Raw genomic sequence first — 9609 nt, 5'->3', positions numbered from 1 at the left:
GGATCTTTTTATATACAGCTAAACAAGTTTCCGGTAACTTCCGAAGCACATTTTTAAGAACTTTTTGGGTCAAATTCAAATATAATCATTTCATTAAGTTCTCGACTCCAAACTCACATGTGAGGCTCTAGTTTCACTCTATCATTTTTCGAGTCGTTACAGGCGCGCTGGCTGGCGCGACACCTCAGCCTTGTCCCCCAAAAAATCGACTTTCCTCCTTCCTTTTTCCAACTCTAAACCTTCTTAACTTCAAAGTTTCCAGCCCCAAACACTTAGAATCATAAATCCCCTTACTATACAATAGATTCAACTCGAAATCACAACCGGAAACATGTACCAAGACAACAAGGAACTTCAACAACACAACCAACAACTTCAACAACCACAGACAACAACTTCAACAAACACAACCAATCTTTTCTTGAAATTAAAACGAGTTTGGCGTGTGGGGGAAAGAACCAACCCAACATTATGATCTCACATACTTTAATAGGGATCATCCCCGACGAAAACCACGACGATCTTGACGAACTTTGCTTCTTCTTCACTTTCTCCTCTTCTTTCCTTTTCTCTCAAGAACCCTAACTCTCACTTTTAAAAGGGAAAACTGATTTAAAATCAGTATAAACCCTTAATATAATCAGAAGAAATGGTTAGGGAAAAGACCAAAATACCCTTACAATTTCGGACTAAACTGCCCTGCCAACAGCCCAACTTCCAAAGGGCATAACTCACTCATACGAACTCGGAATCAAGCAAACTCAGCGGCGTTGGAAAAAGAATTCCACAAGCTTCGCAAACATAACTGAAAATACACCTAAATCATATTGAGCTAGGAGTTATGACTGCTCAAAGTTGGCCAAAAACTCACTTTTTTCCATACTTGACCAAATTTCCAGATTTCAAATTTTTTCCAAAATGACTATTTCAAATTTCCAGTTTCTTCATAGTTATTTCAAATTGCCGGATGTTACACATACACTATGTACAACAGTTTATCCATTATTCCAATTATATATCAATATCTATTTTTCCACAAGTTGTGCAATGATTGTTGAAGCTACTTTAATTTTTTAAGACTTTTCTCTTTATGTGCTTTTCCCCAAGTTGTATAATGGTTGTTGAAGTTGCTTCAATTAAATAAAAAAAATGTTTGTTCAGTGGGAAATTTCAAAAAGCTTTAATACATTTTTTTTACGTGGTTTAAATTTTAATTAAGGTGTCTAACAAAGTGAATTTTGTGGATAACTTTAAGAGATCACGGGTGACTTAAAGCCTATATTTTTCTTGAAATTCATTCTATTCTCAACCTACGATGTCCATCGCCAATTGCCTAGTGATGATACTTATTGGTCCTTAATTTTTTTGTTTTTTATAAGCCATCACCTTAGATTGTGAGTCTTTTGACGTGGGGGGTTAGACTTGACCCCTATTATGTCGAGTAATTCAAAATTTGATAGTGAAGAAGATAATACATTTTTTTTTTTAAATGTACCTTTCAAATAGCTTGTTGCAACTTTATCCTCTTTGATAATGGTTGTCTAATCGTAAATTCTTTTTTCAAAATGTTTCGTTTTTTAAAAACTTAAATAGACCCTTTGAGCACACTATTTATGTCTGAGTGCATATCTCTATCTCCCATTTTCTAACTTGTTTTCCAATATACAAGCCCCTCTTCCTATATATAGACTTTTCTCCCTATATAAAATTTTTTGTGTACAAAAATAAAGTAAAATGGATATAAAATATGCATATTTTGCACAAAATAAAGTTCTTGTTCCTTTTCTTGAGATGTACATTTTTCATTTGGTAAACAAATTCTTTTAGTTACAAAATAAAAAGAGTGTGTTTGAAAGGTTATTAATAGTTTGAGGATGCAACTAATAATTTGCGCCAGATTTAGAGGTGTTTTCAATACTCTACTCTTTTTTATATTAAAACACACTTTGATACTGAGTCGGCATCCATATGTATGATATCTATTATTGATCAATTAACTATTTGATCAACTCAGTATCAAAGTATGTTTTAATACAAATGAAAGAAAGTCATTTGATGCTCTAACAAGATGGAGATATGAAAAATAAAAGAGAAGGGGAAATCTTAAGGAGAATATCAAAAGGAAATTGAGAATCTAATGGAGAGAAAGAGGGAAAATAAAGAAGACAGAGGCAAATCGCTTGATGAGAGAGGAAAGAACTTAACTTTTAGGAGTTGTTTGGTCGGAGTTAGGAACCTAATGTGAAAAATGAGTTAATAGTAAAACAAAAATTCATTTGAACAACTCCCTCTGTCTCATTTCATGTGACACTTTTCAGATTTCGAGATTCAAACAAATCTATCTTTGACCGTAAATTTTTCATTGATCTTTTAAACATTTTGAATTATCAATTATTGTAACTTATAGTATTTTTTACCTAGTTTACAAATATATAAATTTCATTTTTAAAAAAATTAATGATTTTCAAGAGNTTTCAAATTTCGAGATTCAAACAAGTCTATCTTTGACCGTAAATTTTTCATCGATCTTTTAAACATTTTGAATTATCAATTACTGTGACTTATAATATTTTTTACCTAGTTTACAAATATATAAATTTTATTTTAAAAAAATTAATGATTTTCAAGAGCATAGTTCCACGGACCGTAGATGTTTTTACGACCCATAGGTCGTCTCGTGAACCTTAGACCTGAGAACCAATTTTCAAGAGCATGGTTCCACGGACCCACCTATGGGCTTTTTTTTTCAATATGCGGCCTCTTCTTTTTTTCAATCAAAACTAGTATTCCTGAAGATGGCTGATGCCTTTGTGTCATTTACAATTCAAAAATTGGGTGATTTCCGAATACAACAAGTTTCCCTGCTTACAAATCTGAGAGATGAAGTTACATGGCTGAGAAATGAGCTACTCTTCATACAGTCTTTCCTCAGAGATGCAGAACTAAAGCAAAGTGGAGATCAAAGAGTTCAACAATGGGTGTTTGAGATCAACTCTATTGCTAATGATGCCGTTGCTATACTTGAGACTTATAGCTTTGAGGCTGGTAAGCGTGCTAGTCCTCTCAAGGCTTGCGCTTGCATCTGTAGGAAGGAGAAGAAATTCTACAATGTTGCCACAAATCATGGATATCTCTCGCAAACGAGAGACTTATGGTATTACAAATATCAATTACAATTCAAGAGAAGGGCCAAGTAATCAGGTTACAACATTGAGGAGAACTACCTCATATGTGGTTGACCAGGATTCCATTTTTGTTGGACTTCAGGATATTGTACAAAAATTGCTAGCTGAACTTCTCAAAGCAGAGCCTCGTCGAAGTGTCCTCTCCATTTATGGAATGGGCGGATTAGGCAAGACCACTCTTGCGAGAAATCTCTACACCAGTCCTGATATACTCAATAGCTTCCCTACACGCGCTTGGATATGTGTCTCTCAAGTTTACAACACAATGGATCTTCTTAGGAATATCATAAAATCCATCCAAGTTGCACTAAGGAAATTCTAGATTTGTTGGAAAGGATGACAGAAAGAGATCTAGAAATTTACCTTCGTGATCTATTGAAAGATCGCAAGTACATTGTGGTGGTTGATGATGTATGGCAGAGAGAAGCATGGGAGAGTTTGAAAAGAGCATTCTCGGATGGCAAGAATGGCAGCAGAGTCATTGTTACCACGCGCAAAGAGGATGTTGCTGAAAGAGCAGATGACAGAGGTTTTGTTCATAAACTTCGTTTCCTAAGTCAAGAAGAAAGTTCGGATCTCTTTCGTAGGAAACTACTTGATGTTCGAGCAATGGTTCCAAAAATGGAAAGTCTAGCTAAGGATATGGTGGAAAAGTGTAGAGGCTTACCTCTTGCAATTGTTGTATTGAGCGGACTACTTTCACATAAAAAGGGGCTAAAAGAATGGCAAAAGCTGAAAGATCACCTTTGGAAGAACATTAAAGAAGATAAATCTATTGAAATCTCCAACATACTATCCTTAAGCTACAATGATTTGTCAACTGTGCTCAAGCAGTGTTTTCTCTACTTTGGTATTTTTCCAGAAGATCAAGAGTTCGAGGCTGATAACATAATATGGTTGTGGATGGCCGAGGGTTTCATACCTAGAGGAGAAGAAAGACTGGAGGATGTCGCTGAAGGCTTCTTGAATGAGCTAATAAGACGAAGCTTGGTTCAAGGGGATTATACATTTTGGGAAAGAGTTACTAAATGTAGGGTTCATGATTTACTCTGTGATCTTGCGATACAAAAGGCATTGGAGGTAAACTTCTTTGACATTTATGATCCAAGAAGCCACTCCATATCCTCTTTATGTATCAGTCATGTGATTCATAGTCAAGGAGAAAGGTACCTCTCACTAGATCTTTCTAACTTAAAGTTGAGATCAATTATGTTCTTCGTTCCCGATTTTCGTAAGATGAGTCATATAAACTTCAGGAGTGTGTTCCAACATCTGTATGTGTTGTACTTGGATATGCATGTTGGGAATGTGTCTATAGTACCTGATGCCATAGGAAGTTTGTACCACCTCAAGTTGTTAAGATTGAGAGGTATCCGTGATCTTCCGTCTTCCATTGGCAACCTCAACAATCTACAGGTACATGTTGTCGATGCGGGCGGATACACTTGCCAACTACCCTGCGAGACAGCTGACCTGATAAATTTAAGACATTTAGTTGCTCGGTACTATTCAAAACCTTTGGTACATATAAGCAAACTCACTAGTCTTTAAGTTCTTGAAGGTGTTAGTTGTGATCAATGGAAAGATGTTGACCCTGTTGATTTAGTCAATCTTCGAGAATTAAGCATGTTTGATATTAGCAAAACTTACTCCCTAAACAACATTAGCAGCTTGAAAAACCTTAGCACTCTCGAATTGTTTTGTAGAGGTGGTCAATTATTCCCATCCCTTGAATTTTTTAATTGTTGTGAAAAGCTCCAGAAATTGTGGTTAGAAGGGGTGATGGAGAAACTGCCTGATCTGTTTCCAAATTCCATCACAATGATAGCTCTTTTCTACTCAGGACTGACAGAAGATCCGATGCCTATTTTGGGAATGGTGCCAAATCTAAGGAATCTCATATTAGATGAAGCAGCTTATGAAGGAAAAAAAATATTGTGCAGTGATAACAGCTTCAGTCAACTACAGTTTCTCATTCTTGGTGATCTTGAGAAGCTAGAAACATGGCATTTAGCCACAAGTGCAATGTCTCTGATTAAAGGTCTTGGTATCCATGATTGTCCAAATTTAAAGGGGATTCCTGAGAGAATGAAAGACGTGGAGTTGTTGAAGAGGAATTATAATAAGTGGTGAAGCTTTTCAAGAATATATATATATATATATATCTCTTCTGCCATGCACTTGAAGAGATTGGTTATTAAATTCAGGGCTGTCAGTGAGAGTGGTTTTAGTGTTTGATTTCTTATTGTTTTAAGCTTTTTGAATGAGTGTAATTGGTTTGAACATAATTGTTTTTGCCAAAAATGATTTTGTGATGTTTTAATTAACTAGTTTTCGAACACATGTATACCATGCTAATTAGTATAAATACTTCTAAAATATAAGTGTACGATGTGTAAAATATAAGCTTGAATCAATGAACGGTGTAACATATTCTATCATTGCAAGACACATCATACAAAAATATTGTTATCAAGTGAATTGTTTTGAAAACTAATACTATAACGACTTCAATTATACAATTCTTATAATATATCAAGTATTCAACTTGTTAATAGTTTTTTTAAAATATGTTACAACACATAATTTAAATGTCGACATTATAGTTACAAAATATTTAATGCCTTAAAGCTTGCGCCTTCTTTTTAAGGAATAATACCTTCCACTTTTTTATAGATGCATACATATCGAGAACTTGTCGTCGAAGGAGAGTGATGTTTTGTAATAGTTGTAGAGAAATTCGATCAACATATGTCTTCCTTAGGATGGCTAGTAGATCATTATCAATTTCATAGTATCACAATATCTAGATTTCAAAATAATTAGGAAAGCTAAGCTAATTGCTCAAAAATTTGTTCATGATTAATTGAATAATAGAAATTTAAGGTATGGTGTATACACTTGTCGACTGTTTTGTCAATGAGGACATGGAGCTTGATGACAACAAAAACTTCTTCCTCTCTGCTAAGTTTGTAATTTCAAATAGAAGTAAATCAATAAAAATGTAACAAATTATTATAATAGAAGTATTGCAAACGTATCGACTTCAAAACGGAAAAGTCCTTGGCGGACAATCTGTTGACATTCTATGGCAATAGTTTTATTTTGTAACAGCTTAACTGGACGCAAATGCTATATTTTCTACTACAGCATATATCAACAGCAGTATAGCTAATAGTAGTTTATTTAATTAGACATTTGGAGATCATGTATTTTTTAATGTAAGGTATAGATTTGTTGTGTTAAAATAATATCTTTTTGGAATTCTGTATGTTTCTATTTTCTGGAAAGATTTATGGGTTAGATAAGAATGTCTGAAGGCTAAATTCCCTATATAGTTTAATTGTTCTGTTAATAAAGGAGTCTTTGTTGTTGATTTTCACTCAAACTGAGGTTGGGAAATAAATTTCTGAGGAAGCTAAATGATTGGTTAGGTATAGGATTTTTTTCCAATTGCTTCAGCAGCTGGAATCAGTGTAAAACTTTCCTAATGTAAGGTATAGAATTGTTGTGCTAAAATAATCTGATCATTTTCTTCTTGAATTAGGATTTTTTCTATACTCGAAGAGAACATGCCATGTATATAATGACTTGCTCTTTCTGACTCTGGTAGGAATTTTGGTGTCCCTTTACTTTATCCCACCTCATTGATCACTACGCTACACCTTTGGACAAGCCTCTAAGAAACAATTGACAAGTGCAATCAATACTTTAATTGAGTGCTCTTTCTGACTCTGTTAGGAATTTTGGTGTACCTGGACTTTATCCCACTTCATTGATCACTACGCTACACCTTTGGGCGAGCCTCTAAGAAACAATTGACAAGTGCAATCAATACTTTAATTGAGTATTCATGCAGCTGTTTCTGTTTCTCAAGTATATGACGCTTAAAAAATGCTACCTGCAATAGCGTACGCTATCACTAAACTTCAAAGTAATGCAGGCTAGAAGGATAAGTTCTTATGTTTTTATTGTTTGTGACCACTAGAAGCAGCACTGTTACTGTCGGGTTTTGGAACTGTTGGTAAATGTCTGGGCGTATGACAGTGCCCGACAGATGGCTTACATTAATCTTTACACAGGTGCGGGGGATGAGCAGCACTCAGTTGAGCATCGAAAAGGATACATGTGGGCAAAGTACTTCAACATGACATTGTTGAAGAGTATGGATGAAGACTTGGCAGAAGCTCCTGATGACAATTACCATCCATATGAAACATGGGTGTGGCCATTAACGGGAGAGATATATTGGCAAGGGATATATGAAAGGGAGAGAGAAGAGAGATACAGGCAAAAAGGGACAAGAAGAGAGAGACAAGAGAGAAACTATAGGACAGAATGAAACACGGCTATAAACAAAAGCCAGACTCGAAGAGAACATTCCATGTATATAATGACTTGCTCCTTCTGACTGGTAGGAATTTTGGTCTCCCTTGACTTTATCCCACTTCATTGATCATTACGCTAAACCTTTGGATGAGCCTCTAGGAAACAATTGACAACTGTATTTTAATTGAGGTGATCCTAATTTCAAGGTGGTTAGCAAATTTAAATTCAATGGGAATGTAGAATAGTGTCTGAAATTAGACTTGACACAGGTTGGTCTTCATTTGAGAGTTTGTTTAATAGTAAAATACTATGGCAGCAGTAAGAAAACAACCCGTCAACCTACTTTCATATAAGACCATCTAAAAGCTATCAAGTAAAAGTGATCGTTGCGAGGAAACTAAGGGTGTAAATAAATTTTTGATTGGCATCAAAACAGAGCAAAAACAAAGCGTTCATATAAGACCATCTAAAAGCTATCAAGTAAAACTGATCGCAATGTGCGAGGAAACTAAGGGTGTAAATATATTTTCAATTAGCATCAAAACAGAGCAGAACCAAAGCGTCAAGGTCAGGAAAGTAGATTAACCTTAAGAAAGCGCCCTCGCCTATTGTCCCCTACAGCAAAGTAAAACACCTGCAGTGTTTAAAAACCACAAAACAACATTTAACAGAAGTTAATGATTAAAAGTTAAAAAAAACAGTCGAGAAGATAAAAAGGAACTGAAGACTGCATAAACTCTAATATATGTTTTCCATCACAGGTTGTTCATATCATCCTAGATAAAACTTTCTACGATAGGACGTGTCACTGCTGGGATTGAATACAGTCGGCCATTCAGGCCAAAGTGGAATGGCACAACTGGAATCATATTTCAGGTAGCTTTTAACAACCACCTGTTTTTGCATTGCAAATTAATTTCACAGATCGGTCACTATTTCTAAGTCCTGCAGAAACAAACTGGTCTGTGCCAGAACATATTGCTGATTTATTGAGCTGTTGGATTAGGAGGGGTGGGAGCAAGAGCCAAAAGAAGTAGTGGAAAGTAATCCCAGCATGCATATGGTGGACACTATGGAGAGAGAGGAATTAGAGATGTTCTACGGATAGGTTTAGTTCCATTCATATAGTTAAATAGAATTGTATTATATCCCTTTTATTTTGGTGTAAAGAGGAATGTATAGATGAAGTTGAGCAGATAGTAGATCTTTTAGGTTCCTTGCAATATTTTATCCTAGTTTGTAATTCTCTCTTAAGGTTGCCAGCATGTCCTTAATGCTGAGGAATACGACTTTACCAGTTTTTATTAAAAATAATATGAATTGTTGCAGTGAAGGAATACAAAAGGAGGAAGACTGAAAAGGAAAGTAGGTTCTATAAATCTACCAAGAGCTTCTTAGAGATGACTCCTCAGTCTCACAGAAAGGTTGCTTAAGCTTAATAGCGTTGAGGATGCAACAAAGTAAACTCAGTTTGGTTACCTATTATCTGCTATCTTATTTGTTAGTGCACATTACATGGACCAATACCATCTATCAAATGTCAATTCAGAGCCCATAAATATGTTGTTTTTACATTGGATGCGAATCCATTTATGAGTGTCCTTGATAAAATATATCTACTCAAAGAACTATGCAAGAAGAGATTATTTAAGAATTAATGCAATGGAACATTCTGGATGAAGTTGGTTGCAAACACAATGGAGTATGTGGTGTTTACTGCTCCATTTTGACATGTTGGCTTCCTTTTCATCCTAGTTCAGTTACTACTAAAGGTTTTTAACGTCTATGTAGAATCGAATGTTATCATTTTGATTCTCAACCAAGAGTGTTAGTTAGATGTAAAACTCTTCTAATGATCTGCTGATATTGTGGGGCATGCGGTAATTATCTAAGTTTCAGATATGATTACATGGTTATAGAGGGAAATGTAGAGATAAAGATCTTTATTGATATTTGGAGTGTAAAACAGTTGATTTCTTAGTCTTAGATTGACATTGCGTTGAATTGGTTACTCTAGGAGAATGATAATTTCTGCCTGGCAGAAACTAAAAGCTATCAAGTAAAACTGATCGCAATGTGCGAGAAAACTAAGGGT

The 9609-nt window shown here is 35.1% G+C and overlaps 2 protein-coding genes and 1 pseudogene across 2 annotated transcripts in view; 1 reads left to right on the top strand and 2 right to left on the bottom strand.

The window, feature by feature from the left end:
- LOC125856610 (disease resistance protein RPP13-like) overlaps positions 1–9609 on the bottom strand; it is a 228901-nt gene that overhangs the window by 29769 nt on the left and 189523 nt on the right. The window lies entirely within an intron of this gene.
- Positions 1–9609, bottom strand: part of LOC125856617 (disease resistance protein RPH8A-like) — a 227377-nt gene that overhangs the window by 29883 nt on the left and 187885 nt on the right. The gene's annotated exons all lie outside the window — the stretch shown is intronic.
- On the top strand, positions 2763–5462 carry LOC125856611 (putative disease resistance RPP13-like protein 3; annotated as a pseudogene).

Source organism: Solanum stenotomum, chromosome 2, assembly GCF_019186545.1.
Source record: "Solanum stenotomum isolate F172 chromosome 2, ASM1918654v1, whole genome shotgun sequence".
NCBI lineage: Eukaryota > Viridiplantae > Streptophyta > Magnoliopsida > Solanales > Solanaceae > Solanum > Solanum stenotomum.
Note: the sequence above shows the minus strand (reverse complement) of the source record. Positions and strands in the feature narration are given on the sequence as shown.